At 47.8% G+C, this 20,050-nt stretch overlaps 1 protein-coding gene and 1 non-coding gene across 2 annotated transcripts in view; both read right to left on the reverse strand.

Moving 5' to 3' along the window:
* LOC139698997 (histone-lysine N-methyltransferase SETD1A) overlaps positions 1–20,050 on the reverse strand; it is a 617,878-nt gene that overhangs the window by 470,913 nt on the left and 126,915 nt on the right. The gene's annotated exons all lie outside the window — the stretch shown is intronic.
* On the reverse strand, positions 9,218–9,324 carry LOC139699193 (U6 spliceosomal RNA). The gene has a single exon (XR_011703088.1). It is a non-coding gene; the product is annotated as a U6 spliceosomal RNA (small nuclear RNA).

A 20,050-nucleotide genomic window follows, 5' to 3' on the forward strand; every position in this document is an offset into this window, starting at 1 on the left:
AATGATTTGGGTTTCCGTCGTGTAGCAGCAAAGTTGGTGCCGAAAGACCTCAATTTCATGCAAAAAAGAGACCGTGTTGACGTCGCAAAAGACATGATTTGCGAGGCTGAATCCGATCCCACATTCATCAAAAGGATCATTACTGGAGACGAGACGTGGGTTTATGAGTACGACACGCAATCCAGACATCAGGCAAGTGAATGGCGTTCACCAAATGAGCCGAGACCAAAAAAATCACGTCGTTTTCAGTCAAAAAAGAAGGCAATGCTGACGGTTTTCATGGATTACAACGGTGTAGTGCATCATGAATTTTTGCCAGAAGGCCAGACAGTAAACAAAGAGTATTATTTGGGCGTTATGAGACGTTTGCGTGAAGCAATTCGCCGAAAGAGACCAGAAATGTGGGCAGAAAACTCGTGGATTTTGCACCATGATAACGCACCGTCGCACAGTGCTATCATTATTCGTAATTTTTTGACGAAAAATGCAACAAATACCATCCAACAGCCACCGAATTCACATGAATTGGCTCCCTGTGACTTCTTTCTGTTCAATCGAGTTAAAAAACCATTACGGGGAACGCGTTTTAGCAGCCGAGAGGAAGTAATGGAAAAATCGCAGGAAGCACTGATGGACATACCGAAAACCGACCGTAACTTTTGCAAATGTCAAGTTATGACACTAAGATTTAAAGGGAATATCAACAACAGATGTACCAATTTAACAAAAAAAACAGAACTCAAATCGGAACGATGGGAGCGCCACACGTAGAAGTAATGACAGAGTTATATTGTTTATACTGTTGCTTATATTGTTTGCTGCTGTCCAAGTTTGTTAAATGTATATATACATGTATATGTATTCACTTGTGTGCGTATGCATACATATATATCTATGTATATATGTATGTAAAAAGGAACATATAATTTTTCAAACCCGAAATAATGATTGGCTACCGCAAATTTGTTCTCCGATAAGAGCAAACACGATTTCCGAAGTATAGACCGAGAGCGTAATTTCATTTCAGCATTATTTACCTCTGACTGCGCGGGAATGAGTGCCGCAATGAAAATGAAAAAAAGCACGCCGGCGTCCACACCGGCGGGGAGTCGGGTGCGTGCGGGGGAAGCGGGGCGCACGAGTGTTCTTCGCGGCATGCGGGAAAAAGATCGATAAGGAGGTTAGGACTCGGGCGGCCAGTCGATAGGGGAGGTCTCGAGGATTGAGACAAGTCGTAATCGATAATCAAGTTAGAGGGGGGAGGAGATAGGGAGGGAATGAAGGAGGTGGGAGGGGGGAAGGTGAGGAATGGAGGAAAATGAATGAGGGACACGACAGGCAGGGCAAGGGGGGGGGGGGCAAAGTTGTGGGATGGAGGCGATAGTGATGTACAAGGAGAGCAAAGCACTGCATTCAACCGAATGCCACCCTCCTCAAATCACCACGACACGTCTCCCACGGTCATTTCAGTGCAAACAAATGATTTTAATAATCGCCCATCCTTACGAATACCGCCTCCTTGCGTAAATAGTACCGAAGCCTTGAACTGTGGGTTGAGAAGGTAAACGCATGAAGATGTAAGCCCCTGTGGGTTTGTGCTGGTATTTCATGCGCTTGCATTTACTTTTACGGGCGGTGACCTGACATCTCCCTGCCACACACCCTTACACGCGGCTTGCGGGGTATTATGTAGATGCGGATGAACTGACGAAATAACTTCCGGTTTATGTGGATCCGCTTCCAAGAATCTCGGCTTCATTGAACGGGTGGTGGGGAAATGCAATGAGAAGGCGAAAGAGAGGTCGTAAGTGAATGGAAGGGGTTCCCTCTAGTAAGACCTCATCTGGAATATGCCGCATGTATTTGAGTTGTCTGGGAGAAAATTTCGCAAAAAGAACTAGATAAAGCCCAGAGAAAATCCGCCAGATTCGTTAAAAATTGTTATAACAATAACATGGGTGTCACATGCCTTTAAGGGGAATGAGGCTGGGAGCCACTTGAGATGCAAAGAGAACAAGCGGGAATGAGACTTTTACGACGGTTCAGAACAAACGAGTTTAAGAATCAACGATGGAAGGATTTATTATGGCCCACTCTATTCAGGTAGATCAGACCACAAAGATAAATTAAGAGAGATATTCTTCACTGCAGATAGATACACATACTCATTCTTTCCCCGAACAATCGGGAACCATAATATTACGAAATGAAAGCGACTATTGAAATATCAAATTCATTCCGTTTACAAGTCAGGACGAGGTTAAACGTTACGTAGATATAAGGTACATTCGTAGGGATGTTAGTTGACAGTATATGTACAGGTATTGCACGCGAACAAGGTATAAAGGTCTTCGCATGAATATATACCCCTCTGTTGTCGTAGATTTTCATGAATACGTTGGTATTGTACGTGGTTTTCTTCTTAAATCCGAGTGGTGACGTTACACCCCCCCTCCCACGCCACAAGCCCTTGCGGCGGCTTGCGGGGCACAGTGTTGATTTAATGTAAACGAAGGAGTCGAAAAATATTTTTAATGGTGGTACATTCCATTTCAGGTAGGTGGTAGACGGATGCGCAGGCTAACCACTCTTAAATATATAAGCCCCGTCAAACACGACGCAGCGCGACACACTCGAGGGGAATCGTTCATCATTTCGACATTGCATCTCCGAAAAATTTGCCGCTTATTGCCTTCCCCACACACTCCACTCTATCATGGCCTCCAAACTTCCCACTGCCAATAAAAATGATTGGCATCCTTCAACCCTTCCCCCCACCTTTGGATTCCTGCAATCTCCTTCCCCACCGCCACCACCTCCTCGTTTGTTTTCCTCAAGGTCAACTTAACTAGTCCTTCCATCCTTCTCCACGTCCATTTAGTCTGTAATGCAAGTACAAGGTTCATCCACAAAGCACTATGACTTATCTATTCCCGGCCGGACGGGCGACGATTTCTCTGTATGGTTTCGAGGGAAATGAGTCTAAGAAGAGACTTGAGGCCGGTGGCGGTAGGATCCCAGCCTCTGCGGAGAGCGGATCGTTCGTTTGCGAAACCTATATAACGTAACCTCGTTACGCTCCGTCATGAACCGGTCTACCTTTGACGATGAATTCTTTTTATGGGGAATTACATTACTCCATAATTAAATATAGAAATGAAGACACACCGAATAAAAGAAAATGCGTTAAAAAATCGGCGTTTTAATCATAAAGCTGAACGTTACTCGCCTAAGTGGGTTTTCAAGTTATGCATCTACAATTACATAAAATAACATGAGCCCCCGGCAATGAGGGTAGCGGGGGGGCGAATCCAAACCAGACATGAACAAGTGCACCAAGGGCTGAGACCACGTGCCATACTGGTAGTTTTGGCAATTTTAATGCCACATTAGGCAATGAAACACGGATTGGGTTAAATCGCTGAAGAGAGGAGCGTAACAATCAGTAGAGAACTCAAATAAATAGATAACATTATTGATAGCTAGAGTCTGGGCTCACCAAGTCCAGACAAAATGACTTTCTACTTATAAGAATCGCAGTTGGCAACACAATTCTCGGAGGGCCGCTTTCATCGGCGTCGAACCCTCAGAGGATACTCGGAGTACCACCCCCAAGAATTTGGTCGAGAACAGACGTGGCGCATTCAATTGAATTCACATGGTTTGCAAGAATATTATCAGGAATATTTTCGGAAAAATAGATTTGTTTTAGATATTCTCGCAAAGCCTCGAAATTCTTCACAGTACACCCCTTGAGTGTCGACACACTTTTGCCAGCCGCTTTTCCACGACTCGAAGGCTACCTTCCGGTAGGCGGAAGGTCCTTAAGGGCACAAGCGTGCAAGCTTCTTAGACGGTCCCATGGTGGTGGTGTCCTTTGAGGGAGGGAGGATTTCACTTTTATAGGGAATAGGAATAATAGTCTGCTGGTGCCAAGTCAGGACTGTAAGGGGGTTGGGGAATCGTCGCGATGTCATTGCAGACGCGATGTCTTCGCAAGCAGACACTCGACTCTGCCTCTTGGTCGTCCGTCCAAAGACCTTCGGGAGGACGAGTTAAGCACAGATCTCTCGCAACACCAAATTTTCAGTGATATAACGGTGTGTGCACCATCATCTAATCGATGACATTATACGATCTGCAATCATGCGAGCACACTTAACAACCAATGCTCTCAATTCAGCACTTCAAGCTCAAGCCAGGAAAAAATGTCACCGATACTTTTTATGCAAACCTTGTAATCAGTAAAATAGCAGAGAATAGAAGTGCGTACACGGCTTATAATTAATTAACGAAAAAACCAATATGGATGCTCTTCCGTCGTTTGTCCGTTCGATAAAATAGTTGGCCGACCATCGGCATCGACGCGGGGACGTCAGACGGAAGAGAGGGGAAGTGACGCAGGCAAGAGGGTTGCGGCAGCGAAAGTGGAGAGAGAGAGAGTGAATAGGAGGAGAGTAGCGAAAGCAGAAAAGGGAGGGTGGGCGAGGGCAGGGCGAGCCGGGGGAAGAACCCGCCCCTCGACCAGGCGAAGGGGAGTTGGGCGTCAGAAGGCGACAGAACAAATGAATAAGGTCTCTCTCTCTCAATGCCTTCGACCCGTTGCGGGGGAGGGCAGACGGGAGGGAGGGGGTCCTCCCCCTGCCCGCACCGCGCGCCCAATGGGTTCCGATGCACGGGCGGTGTCTGCCTTAGCGCACGACGAGAATGTGCACCAGGGGTGGGTGAGGACAAGGGGGTCGCAGTGGTGCAAGAGGAAGGGTCAGCTCGTCCCACTCAGATTTGAGTGAGCGCTGGCGAGAGACAAAAAATTGGACATAAAGCCTGAAAATAGGCGCATGCCGCCGAGTAGTCTCGGCATTCCATTTTGAGGGCACGATAGTTCAAAAGGGTTCGCTTTATGCCGCATCGACGGTATAAAACACAAGTTAGTCGCGGTTCCCATTCCACTTTTCCTTCAAGTCATTCGGAGATCCTGTCCTGGGGAGAAAGGTTGAAATTTGCGGAATAGCTCTTAAAAAGTTAGGATTCACGAAAAGAATATTTGGGAATTGCAATGAAAGGGTCGAGGAGCTATGCTATTTCACGTTAGTTAGGCCCCACTTAGAGTATGCTGCAAGTGTATGGGATCCTCATGAAGTAGGCTTAATTTTGGAACTAGATCGAGTGCAACGGAGAGCAGCTAGGTTGCATTTAATATTGTAATGAACAAGGTAGCAGTGTCACGACAATAATGGAAGAATTAGGATGGGAGCATCCGCTAGTTGCCTTAAGTAGGCTTAAATACAGGTTAAATTTACACATTTGTGGCAGGTTACTTATTTGAGGATGTTAACTAGGCATACTACAGGTAGATAAGATCACCAACGTAAAATCAAGGGGGATTTATTGCAGAACGGATCGATTTAAAATGTCGTTTTTTCCTCAAATCATTAGAAATCATAATAGACACGACAGTGATCGCGTGGGAGAGAGACAATTGGAATTGGTACGGTATATAATTGTAAATGACTTGCATGTTATTTTGTTTAGTTATTAGACTCATCTTTTTGACAGTTCTACAACATTATTTGAATTTACGTTTCTTGTAATTAAATGTTGTTGCCAGGCAGTGCTTCCTTTCGTGCGATTACCATTTTTCGAGGGTATCATCAAATTAATATTTGTGTGGAGGTGTGAGAAGATTACGACTGCGCGCAAGCATGGCTGGCGGCATGTCGACTGCGTCGCTGCCATTTTGTCGCCGATTCAAGCACTCGGTTAAACGAATGGTATTTTTTATGCGGGGCGATTTTTTTATGGGGGGGTCATTTGCGCCATTAGGGATGGATAGAAAAGTATGATTGGCGGAGAGCCCCCGGCGTCGGCATTAGTCCATTCATAACGAAAAGCACCAAGGGGTCAAACAGTTTAACGTCACATCGGACGGACGTTTCGGTCTAACGAGAGATTGGCGAAAACGTTCTGAAGTTTTGGACACGATTCGCGGTTTTTTTACCAGTTTACAAACGAAATAATTGTTCCAATTCATATTGTTCATACGAGCGGGCACGCCTCACTGAGAGCACTCGGTGAGGACGGAATCACAATGATCAGGGGCGTCGGTTCAAGAGTCAGCGGACGATGCGATGGGGCGAAGGCCCACCCCGTTGGGCAGAGCCCACGGCATTGACCCCGAGCGATATTCAAAAGAGGGTGGGAATCATTCGATATAAGAGGGACGATTAAATGCAAGATTGAAATTATTAAATAAATTTAGATCCGCATGTTTCAGCACCGAGGTCTCGCACTCCTACATACATTGGTCGCTTGGATCATGTATATAAAGCTCGGGAAATAGATTCCAAGAACTGGCAGACCCAAGGACTCCTGCTTCCCACGGACAATACGGGACAGCAACTGCAGGGTTATAGACAGCAAGCATTCCACTTGCCACCCACCTGGGGGTTAATAATTAATGGTTCAACGCAATTGCGCAAGCACCCGTACACTAAACTCGCGTGTTTCGTCGTCAAATCCCTTTCCGTATGCTCGCATGATACTGCCATTTACAGTATTACTTACTCTGCTTTGTTTATTTTCAATTTTCTCACATTCTAAGGTGCGTTTGTTTATTAGTTGTAAATATATGCATTTGCATGCGTGTAAGTTAAAAAGGTTTTTGCATAAATACATATATATTTATACACTTCTCTTGGTGTAGATTGGCATGTATTTGTTTGTTATGCATGTGGTTTTATTCTCTTTTATGAGTGGTGACCTAACAAACCCTGCCACGCGCCCCTGCGGCGGCTCGCGGGGCACTATGTAGATGTGGAAGCAGAAGACAACCTTTCCATCCGCCACGCATGTAACCTGAATCCCAGACGAAAACCCAACCCTTTGGAAAGGGGAGGAAGCAAAGATTGGAAGATGTCAATGGGCTTCCTTTGTTTCGGGGGGGTCTCCATGCCCGCGGAGGAAAAACGAGGGGTGTCCCCGAGCGGAAGAGGGAGAGGGGGGCAAGGGGGGCAGGGGGGGCGATTTGCGTGCTGTGGGGGAGAGGAGGATTAGGGAAGGAGCTTCTGTGGAGGGATGGAGGAGCAGACGGGGCAGCCGTACGCACGCTTTTGGGCGCCTGCTGGCAGAAGGGGTGCGCGCTGAGGGGGGGTGAGGGTGGTGAGGAATGTTTCTCTGCATGGAGAGAGGGGCTTCTGTCTGGGAGGCACGAGGCGATCCGCGCCGAGTAATACGGACGAGAGAGGGGGGGAGGGAGATGGGGGGGATGGAGACGCAGCCGCCGATAACAATCACCTCCTCGAGGACTAGAGCGGTTGCGACTCAGTGGTTGCGACTCTCCCCGGCGGGAGTCGTTCCTCGCCGCTACGGCCGCATTAACTTACCATTCCTATCGAAGGTTCGGCATTCCATTTAAATCGTATTCCTCGCATTTACACATGCATCGAAGCGTAATTACGTTACGCTACGATGGACATCTACATCTACATAATACTCCGTAACCCGCCGCGGGGGCTTGTAGCGGGTGTTGTTAGGTCACCAACCGTAGTAGTAGTAGTAATTTTAGGGGAGGCGATTGACAGCCGAGGTCATTTGCGCCATTGGGGAGGGACGGGAAAGGAGGAGGGTGGTGAGAAACCCGGCGTCGGCATTTGCCTACTCTTTACGAAAGGTGCCAAGGGGTCAAGTAGCTTAACGTCCCATCCGACGGACTTCGTGCGCACTCTTCAAAGAGCACCTCGAGTAGGGATCGGGATGCCACGGAAAACATCTACCAGGCCTGCAGGATTCGAACCCTGACCCTGTGGGTGGGAAGCCAGCACGTTAGCCATGGAACCATCTCGATCCCCATTACCGCCCGTAAAAGAGAATTAAGCCACAAGGAAAACTAACAAATGGAAACTAACCTACGTGGCCGTATATATTCACGCAGAAACCATTTTAACTCAAACTAAAGCAATAAGATATATTGTCGTCTAACATACACATGCGTGCACAAACTAATGTATTTAAAATCCGTCAAATAACGCGCAAACTTGTACATGCATGGATGCTGGAGGAAGAGTTAATTCTAAACAAGGGTTAATTCACCGAATATATTATTTATTTGTTTTCCGAAAAAGGAAGGAATGAAAATGAGCCACAGCCATTTATATGAATGGCCCCAACCATAGCGAGACAGGTCATGCAGAGTTGAAAAGTAAGAAGGGGAACTTCCATCATGACATGGACAAGCAACTCTCCGCCCCTAAAGCCGCATCTAGCGGCTGCGGCAATCCCTAATGACCCTTTACATCTAAGGACAACGAAAAATGTCTTCCAACAATATTTCCTCCTTTATTTCTTCGCAACTTCAGGCGGTTAACTTTAACCTTGCTTGCGTCACTTTCTCCCGTCCATTAAAATCCTAAATATCCCAATTAATTCCAATATTTCTTCCTAATGCTTTATAATATTCTATAACAGTCTAGGCTTTAGACCTTCGTAGGTTCTCTGGGTAGGGAAGGTGAACGACGATATAGAGGGACCCAGGTTCGATTCTCGTAGGTGTCTTTGAGCAGAGATCGCTTCAGTAAGGCATGAGAATTTCGCGGATAAGAGATCTTCACGACAACCGCAGGTGGCACATGGAAATGGACCAGATCCCATTTCGCCTCCACGTGTAAATTTCCTACTGCTTACACGCCTTACTTCGTATTACGTAGATCTACCCCATTCTCCCCTCGAAGTACGTACGTACGGTTTTCGTGGAATCTCTAGGGGTGTACTTCCTCATTGTTTTCCTTACGAGCGATGCGGGGGGCGCATGAGCAATCTTACGTAAGGTTTATCAATACCTACGTCATCCATCGCTTATAAAAAATATTTCAAATATCCTTGGACACTAATGTGCATATTCTCACTAATCTAAATGCCAATTCGGAATTATTCAAGCACGTAGACCTGTTTGGAAAGTAGCGACACGTTTGTGATATTTCATCTGGAAAATACGGGATAGCAGCAACGGCAGGGTTAGCGACAGCAAAAACCCCTCTAGTCATCTCCAGCCAGTATTGCGGAGGTCCGTCATGGTGGTGGCTCACTTTTTCTTAGTTCACTTTAAACTTAAGTCGGAGCATTTAAAATTCTTGTGAGTTTGCAGACTGACTTATTTTCAATTAGACCAATCCACCGCTTGCGCCATTTTTCTGCCATTTCTTCGAGAGCGAGAACAAGGACAAACAATGTGGAACTCTTCACGATTTTGCGAGTCATTCTTGCACTGGGGCGATGCTCATCTTCTCTGTATCGTTCCAACTTTAGTATATGCACCGCCGAAGCGAGTACAAAATGGTCACCATACATCGTATATCATTCAGAACTTACTGTTTGCGATAGTTAACTTTAACAGAATAAAGGAAACTATATTCGAAATTCAGAGCGATAGATATGGGACGAAAATCAATTTCAGAGTTTAAAAGTCATTCGCCCTGATCGGGATTCGAAACCGGGTCCCTTGATGTCCGGCCGAGTGCTTTAGCGAGTTAAGCTACGGTTCAATTTAGTTTTATTCGATCTAGTATGTTACACTGCTAGTGTTTACATTGTACACATTGTCAGCTTACAGATTATGGTTACAGCATATTTTTTTTCTTTATAAATATATGTATGCACATTCACACCATTACATACACATAAACATAAATATGCATATACACACTTACATAGACCCACATTCATATACATTGCATAAAACAATTGTGACCATGAACAATATTGTGGAAGGAAATAATGAAGGCAGGGTTCACAAAATATAGAAGGAAATATTTGGATTAGCAGCGGAACATTAGATTTGGTTGGAGTCATTGATAGCTTTGAAGCACAGTTATTCAGAAAAACAACTTTTTAACCACGGACGAAGTGTGTCCGGTACCGGGGGCAGCCACATCCGTTCCACCAATGCTTGTATACCTTTAGCCGAATGTTAATTCGCGATTCTCATTTGTGTGAATTCCACGATTAGGGTGGTCATTATGAAGGATTTGAAGCTCGGAAAGAGCCGAAAGTTCAAGGCGATCAGATTTATGTCAGTAATGGCACCACCACCGAACACGTCCCAGGTTTTATAGATCTTTTTTAGAGCTTCCCATTCTCTGATTTTATCGTTGCATCCAAGGATCAGATGCCCGACGTTGTCTATTCGACCGCAAGACGGACAAAGGGGCGAATCGGCAAGCTGAAGGTGGTGCCTCACTTCCCTCGTCATGACTGTGTTCGCGATTAGGTTAAACATTCCACTACGTGCCTCATCTTTCGCCCCGCTGGTCGCCCAGTTTTTCCAAGAAATCGTTCTTTTTGATGTATTTTGTTGCTGCTCGGTAAGCGCTCTGACATACAGGGTCTTGACCCGAATTGCTTCTCCATCTCGCAGGAGAGAAGCGACCTTTTTCGTTTCATCAAATGCCCTCCGGTGGCATACGTCGCGCGCGAGTTTCTGCCACGCGTCCTTGAGGAGTGCCTTGCGCCACGCGTCGTCACCGCCGAGGATGCGCAGGCTGAGCTTCGCGTAGACCACCTTCGCCTTTAGAGCTGTATCGGTTAAATTGAGACCACCCTGCTCAAACGGGCCATAGAGCTGGTTTCGGGACACTTTCTTAACGTAGCCATTCCAGATCATTTGGTTGGACACTCTAATAAAGTATGCGTTGTAATTAGCGGGTAAGGGCCACAGATGGGCCACATACCATGTCCTTGGGAAGACAATCTGGTTGAGGAGGCGGACGCGGGTCACGATCGGGAGGGAAGGGAGTGAAACCTTTCCAACACTCCATTTTACATGATGGTCAATAATTCCCCAGTTTCGCTCAGTCGTGGGAGCCAACTCCTTCTCCCACCAGAACGGTAAGATTTTGAGCGAGGGCGCTTCTGACCAACCGATGGAGGTCGAGGGCCGGTTGCCCTTCAGCAGCAAAAACCTGGACTTCCGGTTGTTGAGGAAGATACCACCCGGCTCATATGACGTTAATATGTCGTGGGCTAGAGCCATGTGGGACGGGTCGTCTACGAAGAGGGTTATGTCGTCAGCGTATGCGACGCCCAGGCAGACGGCGCCGTGACGGTGTACCCCGATTTCACTGCTCTGCAGGCGTCCGAGTACGGGGTCTAAGGCAAAGGCGAACAGCAGCATTGATAGTGGGCAGCCCTGCCGAACGGAGTTACTGACGGGGATGGGCGGCGAGGTGACATTCTTTATCCTAATTATAGAGTATGTTCCGGTGTACATCGTTGAGACGGCACGAATGAAGTACTCGGGGAAGGCCAGCGTCTTGAGCACGGTAAGATTCCATTCGATCTGGACCAGATCAAATGCTTTCTCAAGATCGATAGCTAGAAGTGATAAAAAACGATCGCCATACAAGGGCGCGGAAAAGTAATGTCACGAATTTTAAGTGCTGCATCGAAAATGTTTCGCATTTTCGACACGGCGTACTGGGATGGAGAGAGGACGATGTCGGCAGCAGCCGTCATTCTATATCGTAGGACGTGCGCCAATATTATATAATCTGCGTTTAAAAGGGCGATTGGCCTGAAGTCGTTGAACGACTTTGGCCGCGTCTTCTTTGGTATAAGCGTTATCACGGCGGTCCTCTGACTTGCAGTCAGAGAGCCGCTAGCTAAAATGCAGTTAAAAAGGTGGGTTAAAATAGGTTTTAAAACATCCCAGTGCGCTAAATAAAATTCAAAAGGTAGGCCGTCCAAGCCGGGTGCTTTGCCCTTTGGGAACATGGAGGAGACGCAGTCCAGTTCGTCTGAACTTATGTCTCGACAAAAATCGTCTTTTTGATCTGTGGAAAGCGTAGGGAGAGGGGGTGTGTATCCCTCCTTCCATGGAGGATTCCTGTTAAAGGTGTTTTGAAAGTGCCGGCCCGCTTCCCTAAGGAGGTCGGTGTCACCGGCGGCAGATTCTCTGACAGGGATTCTGTCTATATTGGAGCCAGAGTTGGATTTCATCCAGCGCTGAAGCTCAGATAGCGTTAGGGGGCCCCCTTTATCCGTGTCCAGTTCTTTTAGCCACTTTTGGGGAGCTCGTGGCCCAGGATAATTTTTTTTAGGGATGACACTTGGGCGTGGAAACCCTCCGGCGCCACATCCTTACGCAGGAGCTCTTCTAGCGCTCGGCGGTAGAAGGAAATGGTGTAATTATTTTCCCTACGCCACTCAAAAGTTTGCCTTTTAGTGTGGGTGACGATGCGGGGTTTGAAAACCTCGTCCCACCATAGAGCGAGGTTTTCACCGGGACCGAGTGCCGCGATCAGTTCACACACCCGGGTGCGGATAGAATCGCGACGAGTCGCGTCCTCCAACACGCGGAGGTCCATGCGCCACACGGAGCCGCAGCGGTGGACGCGGCACGTAACTCTCATGATCACTGCGCAGTGATCAGAGAAGGACACCGGGAGGGTGTCCACTGTCTGGACATCATTCTTTAGGGATGCCGAGACGAAGAGGTAGTCAATCCGCGTCCAAGAGTTAGGCCCTGATCGCGTGAAGGGGGCGGGACCGGCGCAATAAGAACGCACTGCGTCAATCGCTCCAATGGAGTCGAGCATCAGTGAGAGCGCCCAGCTTGGATAGGATGTCACCCTATCCCTGCTCGAGGCACTATCCTCTCGGCGGTAGATAGTGTTAAAATCTCCGCCCAAGATGGCCTTCCCCGAGAAGGAATACAGGTAGGGGAGGAGAAGTTCATTGAAATATGTTTCGCGCTCTGCTCTCTCGCGCTCACCGGAGGGAGCGTAAAGGTTTGTGATATGGATACCATTCACGATAACGGACGTTATTAGGCCCGAGGGGTGGCGGCGAAAATGAGAGAACGGAATGCCATTTCGGACTAGGGTGGTGGTGCCAGAATGACCTTCGGCGAAATTGTCGATAGCCTGAAAGATGTTCGCATCCCAGACTATGTCCTCCTTTACCTCTTGAAGGAGGATTACATCAGCCCTAAGATCGCGGAGAAAACGTTGGAGGACTGCAATTTTTAAAGCGCTATAAACGCCAGCAATATTAAGCGAAATAATATTCATTGGTAGAATGAGAGGACAGCTATGGGCACCGGACATCACTTACCAGAGTCCTGGTCATGGCTTACGTCGCTTCGGTCGCGGCTCGAACCCGGGCGACGAGTGCTTCGCCGCTTCCCGGGACGCTTCATCCGACGGGTCGACGATCGAGGTCTCGAGTTGTCAACGCATACCTCCCCTCCGACCTCGTCCGAAGAGGAAGACCCAGCCGTGGTCTCTACGAAGAGCGGGTTACTCGGCAGCGTTCCGCGGGGGGCCTACTTCGATCGAGCACAGCTGGGGACCGTCCCGGCCCAGGAGGTGGCCTCAGGGGGCCGGGGTGGCGGACTGGAATTCATCTGCCGAAGGGGCCCCGTCGGGAGAAATCAGAGGAGGTCGGTCGAATTGTTCCGCCTCTAGAGGAGCCCTGGGAAGATCGTCGACACCTTGGCTGTCCTCAAAGAGAAAGACGATGGAATATCTGGGATCTTTGACGCCGACAAAGTTTTACTCGTGCATGTGTCAACTTCCGCGGCCGGTGATACTTTCTTGAGTTTCCGTGATAACAGAATTTAGGGGCTCGCCGTTGGGGAAGGGGGACAATCGGATGCATCCTCCCCCGCTGTCACCCGTGATTCTCGGGGAGTTGGAAGCCCGTGAAGCAAAGATTTTGGGGAGAACGCGTCAGTGGCGTGGCCAGAGAAAGGAAGGAAGCAGGATGATCCGTCCTCTTCTGACGGGGTCACGGAGATAGGGGCCGGTGGTCGTGAGAGTATATCCGAGCTGGTAGGGACCGCAGCTTCATCGATGTTCGAAATCAGCAGGGCAGTGTCGTCCGTCCTCTTCTTTTTCGGATCCCTTTCTTCCGTTGAAGACTTTCGCTCCCTCTGAAATTTCCCTCCAAGTGGAGGGGGATGCGGGGGTTCGGCGGGAACAGCTGGGGGCGCACCCTCGATAAGTATCAGGGACCTCGCCCTCTCTTCCACAACCATCTCGGGCTCATCCATCTCCTCGGCGGTGTTCGGATTGGAGGCCAAAAACATTGCCTCCGCATAGCTCTTCCCTCCCTGGTTCCGATGGCAGGTCTTGCGCTCGTGGTTTTCTTGGTTGCAACGGGCGCAGGTGCGGCGCTGACCCTCTTAGATGATGATGGCCCGGTTGCCGCCGATGTAGAGGTACGAGGGGATATTTCTTTCGACCGTCATCCGCACCACTCTCGTACCTGTCGGCACGCGCTCCATCCTGTCGCCCTCCCACCTATTCTCCCACGAGCGATGGATTTTTCCAAAAACGTTGAAGCTTGCCTGTTATATCTTCCAATGGGGTCTCCACGGGGAGACAAAGAACCCTGACATTAAAGGACCTAACGGAGGTCTCTTCAATGGTAATCGTCATCCTCGGATCATTTAGGGATGGAAACGGTAGTTTTCGTGGGATAATTTCAAGAATCCTCTTCGTAGCAGCTTCAGTTGCCAACTTAAGGAATACCAAATGGCGGTTATATCCAAATTGGATCGCCACAGTCTCTTCGGGTGTGAGGGCCAGCGACTCTAGCATGAAGAGGTGGACCTCCAACGGAATAGGGGGCTTCGTCTGCTCATAAACTTGCAAGGCGAGCGTATTTACGCGACGTACGACCATTTTGAAACAAATCCAATTGAGCACGCCGGCGCGAAAAAAAAGAAGAGCGCACCGAAAGCACCCCAAGATAGAAAAAATCACCCGTGTGCACTCCCTCCCCGCTACAAGCACCCAGCGGTAGCAAATTAAAAGGAGCCTAAGCTAAGCGAGCTAAGCGAGGAGTCAAGGTCAGTCTTGATCCAGTAAAGAAAACGAAAGCACGGTCTTCCCAGCGGAAGAAGTCGGGAGTCAAACCGCACGCTTCTTGATGACCTAGGCGGTCAACCGCCGATCGAAACAAAACACGATCGTAACCTTGATTTCCGAGGGAGTCCGGCCGTACCACTCTCAAAATCCCGGCGGCCGAAGCCTCGAACGCCGGCGAATTTTAGGCACTCGGTGAACACAGGCACGTCCTGCTATCGAGGCGTCCACTTCTACTCTGAAATTGTTGCATCGAAATTCACATTAGCGGATAACTCCGTTAAAAGATACCGTTGCGGCATCTCCCGCATTTTCTTGGAAAGAGAATCTATTTTAATAAAAAAAGGTTATGAGATTTTTCAGAAAGACAAAGGCTAAGCTAAACATTAAAATAGGAGGGCAAAAACTAGAGCAGGTAGAACAGTTTATGTATCTCGGAAGTGGTTTGGACCAACACGGTCAAAGTAGTAGGGAAGGGTAGAGTAGTAGGGGTAGAGAGAGAGTAAGGAGAAGAATTGCGCTAGGCAAATAAGCTTTCACAAGGAGGAGAGAATTGATGACAGGGACGTTGAGTAAGGATGCCAAAGTTTGGACGAACCTTTAAGAAAAGGCTCGTCCAAACTTTGATATGGAGCGTAGCTATGTACGGCGCGGAAACGTGGTCATTGAAGCAGGAGGATAGACGTACACTGGAGGCTTTTGAAATGTGGGTGTGGAGAAGAATGGAGAAGGTGAAATGGACAGAGAAGAAAACAAATGAGGAAGTACTTAGTATGGTGAGCGAAGAGAGGGGTTTGTTGGGAGAAATCCTATGGAGGCAGGAAGAGTGGATGAAGGGCGCATTGATCGGTAGCGGGATGTTGAAGACTTCAATAGAGGGGACAATGCTAGGCAAACGAGGAAAGGGCAGGAACAGGATAGGGATGTTGGACGGGATGAAGGAAGTACTCTGAGATGAAGAGGGACCTGTAAAGTATGATGTTTGGTTGTCTTTTGTTAGGAGTCAAAAAACTTATCTAATAATGTATAATATCCAGATATTATCTTATTCATGACTACGATTTAAAATAGTATTCCTTTTTAAATTTGATTCATCAATTTAAATACTTCACGACTATTTCGCATTAAAAGTAGATTTGTACTAACTACTGGTTTCGGACGCCGTGCTAACAGGCAATGGGACAATTCAGACACGCGTTCGCGAATTGCGCAATGAAGGCACTCCACCGATGCAAACTTAGAAGTGTGGTTCCACATGTACCACGATTTCGAAGATTCCGACATCCAGGGCAATAATTGAGAGCATTTAATTACGGCAAACCTGGGCGAACATTATCATCCCCTTCTCCTGATGTCACTTTAAAGAAAACCTCCATTTAAATATATACCGTTAAACACATAATCATTCTTCCCTGATTGTAAAACAATTATTCCACCAAATACTGTTTTCTTTCATCTTGTTAAGGTTAATTTTCTTGAGCTAGAAGGAATGTTTGGGCGATAATGACTTTCGGGTGACAGATGTGAATGGAGAAACAGTTCATTATGGTCCAACTTGGCAGTTATTTGGAATGCACAAAATAAATAAAAAAGAACCACAACAATTTATACGAAAGGCCTCCGCCATTAACAAGACAGGTGACGCAGAACTGATAAGTACTGATCAAAGGACTTACATGCAACAATATTCAATAACAGGATACGTACAGACCCTGTATGCATATTCAAATCATGCTGTTGAACTGTTAAAAATATGGTTCTATTAAATAAAAATATAACGTGCAGGATACCAACAAAATATGTACTTCATACACTGTCAATTCTACTGATCTCCTACGCGATTGCTATCATGTCTGTTATGATATCTAATGGTAAGCGGAAAAAACGAAACTTTAAATCCATCCCTTTTACAATAAATCTCCCCGGTTCTAAGTCGTTGATTTGATCTGCCATTGCAAGTCGAGGCCTGTGATATGCCTATTGAACATCCTCAGATAAGTTACCTGTCTCAAATAAACGCAGTAAATTTAAACTGTATTCAAGCTTACGGTCAACTAGTGGCTCTCACCCTAATTCTTCCAATAGTGTCATGACACTGCTACCTCGTTCATTACAACTTTTCACAAACCTAGCTGCTCTTCCTTGCACTAAATCTACTTTCGAAATTAAGCCGAACTCGTGAGGTTCCCATACTTTTACCGCATACTCAAGTTGGGGCCTAACTAATGCGAAACAACAGAGCTCCTTGAACCAAGTACCCCTTTTTATGAATCCAAAATTTTTACTTGCTATTTCGCAAATTCCTCGAAAGTGTTTTCCTAAAGACATAATATCCTGAGTGATCGTTACACCCAAGTATTTCACCGATTCGAAACGGGGACGCAGAGCGCGCTGTGCATGGATGTGAGCCGGTGGCCTTTGAAGACAAGCAAGAGGAGGGAGGGAGTTTGATCATGGAAGAAAGGATGGGTGGGTGGGACGATGGGGTAGTCCCAAACGTGGAAGGCCGGGAGAGAGGAGCTCCGAGGGGGAGAGGAGAGGTGGGCGGAGAGATGGCGTGGAGGACGCAGGTCGCTGCTGACAGGCGCGCGTGGGTGGATGGTCTCCAGTGACGTCATGGAGGGGGTGGGATCCACAGAAAAACACGGAAACAACCGAAACACTGCTAAGAGCGAGCAAGAGAAGGTTCTACGGACCATCCGCATTTCATCTTAAATGGATGGATTCTGGGAAACACACATTCGTGATATTTGTGGAATAACAAATAAAGAGCTAGGGTTCGTAAAAAGAATACTTGGGATTGTAATGAGAGGGTCGAGGGGCTTTGTTAGTTCACATTATTGAGGCCTAAATATCTTAGCTGCAGTAAGCTATTTAGGCCTATTATTGAATAGTGTTACATGTAAAAACTTTCTTTCTTCGGATTACAATTCGCGAAGTGCACGACAAAACTAATATCTGTGTAGAGTTGACATGATTGGGTTTGTGAATGCATGGCTTGTGACCTAACACCCCCCGCCAAACGCCCTCACGGAAGCTTGCGGAGCACTGTAGATGTTGATGTTGATGAGATTACCCATGACGATGGTGACCTGCTTCCCACTTCAGTCGTGGCAGCTCCGCAGATGACCTCTGAAGCCCAGGAAGTCACTCCTTAATATCGGCTTCACGAGTCACTTAATGCCGTCACGTGATGCGTCGACGTCACTCGCCCCTCGCATCGCATTAGAGTGCACGTCTGGGAGTAAATATTCATTACTCCGTCGCAATTAGAAGAATAAGAGAGAGAGAGAGAGTAAAAAGGAACCTTTGGCGATGAGTTTTTCCCTTCCGGGAAACAAAGGCCCCCTCCCCTCCGAGCTAATTTCCTTCTTCATACGACGCCCATGCTTTTCGACAGTCGGGAAAACGTGAAGGGGGCGTGGAGCGAAAACAAAAACCTCTCGCGCGTCACGAGAGGCGCGAAGATTAATATTTGTGTCTGAGCACACGTCGGCCTACTTGTCCCGATCCCCCCCCATTCCCACCATTCCCCCCTCCCCTCCACCACTCGCCCTCGGAAGCCGTCGTCTGCGCCTGGAGAGAGGGGTGACTCACCCATTCACGTATCATTATTATTAAAGGGGTTGCTCACGGACGGGTGTCCCGAACACCACTTCACCCAAACGGTCCCACTTTAAAATACCCCTCCCCTCTCCCCGCAGCCTCCCTTCGAAACTGGTCTGCTCCCCACCCTTCACAAATCCGCACTCCAATACACATTGGCCGCTTGGATCATGAATATGTAATTCGGGAAATAGATGCCAGAACTAGCAGACTCAAGGACTCCTTCCCACGGACAATGCGGGATAGCAGCTGCAGGACTATAGATAGCGAAAATTCCACTGGCCACCCACGTCGTCTAGGGAATAATTAGTTTTAGTCAAATGCATGTACTTTCACTAACCTCGCGTGCTTCGCTGTCAAACCCTTCCCACTTGACCGCATTAGAATGCCATTAAATAATGCAGTGCTCGTTACAGGATTGCTTGCTCTGCTTCGTCTGTTTTCAGTATTCCCCTTCCATCCCTCGTCTCCTTCGAGCACAGCACCAGGATATGATGAGATAAATGGCAATCTATTTAATCTAAAGAGTTGCACGTCCATGTGATGGTGGAATTTACCTCTCTTACTTTTCAATTCTGATTGACCTGTCTTGTTATGGTGGAGGCCTGTTTTATAAAGAATTGTGGTTCTATTTTCACCTTTTTCCGTATAACAAGTAACCGATTCATCGGGTGAATCAGCCCTTGTTTTGAATTGGGTCCTTGTCCAGCAAGTTTCCACGTTATTTTGTAGGTGAACCAGCTGGAGGAAGACCCGATTCAAAACAAGGGTTAATTCACTAAATAAACTTGTCATTTGTTATACGAAAAAAGGGAATAAAAATTAACCAAAACCATTTATACGACAGACCTCCACCACAGCAAAATAGGTAATGCAGAATTGGAAAGTAAGAAGGGCAAATGGTCCCCGCCCCCTGGCTATCCTGTTTGAATAGAATGAATGATTTGAGGCGTCGCTTTGTGGAAGCGATTCGTATCGGAAAAGAAATACTTTGTCCTTCCACACATGTTTTATTAAACGCTGTGTTTAATAACATATATGTGGAATAACTAAGTATTTCTTTTCCGATCCAGTTTGAGTCCGGGGACACCGCTGAGAGTTTCACGTGAATCACCAGGGAAATAACGTTACGTAGAGTTTAAAAAAGTGCTCCGTCCATCGCAAACTTCCTGAGGAAGAATTGAGGCGCGTCTCAGCGGATGGAGGGCGGAAGGCAAAGCACAATGACGTGATTTGATGACCTCTCCCGCCGCCCATTGCGCTCGGGAGGGATGCTCTCGACGAATCGGAGTCCCTTGCGGGGCAGGGTACGTGCACAGGAGCGGGTGCGCGCGGCGAAGGTCTGCAGGCGGGAATGATAGGGTTTGCGGGGGGGGGGGGAGAGGGGGGGGGGGAGAGGGGGGGGGGGGCTCAGGAGGCCAGTGACTCTGAACGAAGAAGAGGCGGGCGGCCCGGCGAGTTGACGGACAGGGGCGCTTCTCGTTGGCGCACGAGCCTGTTTCCGCCCCCGCCCTCATCATTCCTCTGCCTCCGTCTGCTTCTCCCCTCCCGCAGAAACCCCTCCCCCCCCGACAACGACCGGA

The sequence above is a fragment of the Hetaerina americana genome, unplaced genomic scaffold (assembly GCF_022747635.1).
Source record: "Hetaerina americana unplaced genomic scaffold, ioHetAmer1.1.p SCAF_9, whole genome shotgun sequence".
NCBI lineage: Eukaryota > Metazoa > Arthropoda > Insecta > Odonata > Calopterygidae > Hetaerina > Hetaerina americana.